General features: G+C 43.2%; 1 pseudogene; it reads left to right on the top strand.

Moving 5' to 3' along the window:
• Positions 1–314: 314 nt before the first annotated feature.
• LOC126958174 (60S ribosomal protein L29-like) lies at positions 315–938 on the top strand (annotated as a pseudogene).
• Positions 939–1,732: the final 794 nt, after the last annotated feature.

The raw sequence follows: 1,732 nt of genomic DNA, 5'->3' as shown, positions 1-1,732 counted from the left end.
TTGTGGCTTCCATTCTCATAGCTGGAATCTCCAATAGTCACATGAGGATGGAGAGTCTCTTCCTTGTACAGAGCAAACAGCATGGCCTCTGGAGCTCACTGGCATGGGTTGTCCAACCCTCCACTGAAGGCTGGGAACCTTTTAGTGTTAATTCAGTATTTTAGGCCAATATCTGGGTTTATTTTTCCCAACATACAAATATGAAGGAGCTTCAGCAATTTAACTTCTGGGAATTTATCCAATGAAGGGGTTAAGAATTTATGCAAGCTCTTCCGGTTCTAGGAGCTTTGGGAGCCGTGGCTTACAGTGCAGACATGGCCAAGTCCAAGAACCACACCACACACGACCAATTCCAAAAATGGCATAGAAATGCGGGTGGACTCCAAGTTCCTGAGGAACATGCCCTTTGCCAAGAAGCACAACAAGAAGGGCCTAAAGAAGATGCAGGCCAACAGTGCCAAGACCGTGAGTGCACGTGCCAAGGCTATCAAGACCCTCATAAAGCCCAAAGAGGTTAAGCCCAAGATCCCAAAGGGTGTCAGCCGCAAGCTCAATCGGCTTGCCTACATTGGCCACCCCAAGCTTGGGAAGCATGCTCGTGCCCGCATTGCCAAGGCGCTTAGGCTATGCCAGCCAAAGGCCAAGGTCAAGGATCAAACCAAGGCTCAGGCTGCAGCTCCAGCTTCAGTTCCAGCTCAGGCTCCCAAAGGTGCCCAGGCCCCCTACAAAGGCTTCAGAGTAGAGATCTCTGTCCGCCAACATGAGGACAGAAGGACTGATGTGACCCCCCTGGGCTGCTGTCTGCAGGGGGCTGGTGTCCTCCTGTGCTATTTGTATAAATAAACCTGAGGCATGAAAAAAAAAAAAAAAAAGAATTTATGCAAAGATTTAGCTGCATGGATGTTCATTACAACAATTATAATTGAGAAAAAGTTGCAACAACCTAAGCGTCCAACAACAGGGAACTGGCTAAATCAACTTTGTACTTCAGGTGGTAGGAAAATATGCAGCCATTAAATGATGCTGGCAAATGTATCTACAGCCACAGAAAATGTTAGGTAAAAGAGGAGAAATAAAGCACAAAGCCATACTACAGGATGGACCCGTTTTTGTTTGAAAAAAGTACATTAGTGTGTGTATCATATATGCTATATATACTCAAATATATTACATATATACATATATATATGTATTTACCTAGGAGGGTGTACTAATAATCTAAAGTGGCATTAATAGTGATGTTTAAGAGAGATTATGAGTACTTTAACATTTATTAGTATTTTCTGATTTTTCTGTAATGAGAAGTAATACTTTTTTTTTTTTTTTTTTTTGAAAGCAAGTCTTGCTTTGTAGCCCAGGCTGGAGTGCAGTGGTTCAATCTCAGCTCACTGCAACCTTCGCCTCCCAGGTTCAAGAGATTCTTTCCTTTTGAGTAGCTGGGATTACACGTGTGCACCACCACCCTTGGCTAATTTTTTGTTTTATTAATAGAGATGGGCTTTTACCACATTGGCCAGGCTGGTCTCGAATTCCTGACCTCAAGTGATCCACCTACCTCAACCTCCCAAAATGCTGGGATTACAGGCATGAGCCACCGTGCCTGTGGAGCGGTGGTACTTTTTAATAAGAAAAAGCAATAAAAGAAACTTTATCTTGAAAAAGACAGATCCTTGCCTATGATCATTGAAGTTCAATCAGGCTCAAGAATTCTATAAGGAAACAATAATCCCTA

The sequence above is a fragment of the Macaca thibetana genome, chromosome 7 (assembly GCF_024542745.1).
Source record: "Macaca thibetana thibetana isolate TM-01 chromosome 7, ASM2454274v1, whole genome shotgun sequence".
NCBI lineage: Eukaryota > Metazoa > Chordata > Mammalia > Primates > Cercopithecidae > Macaca > Macaca thibetana.
The sequence above is the reverse complement of the archived record's forward strand: the minus strand, read 5'-3'. Positions and strand labels throughout refer to the sequence as shown.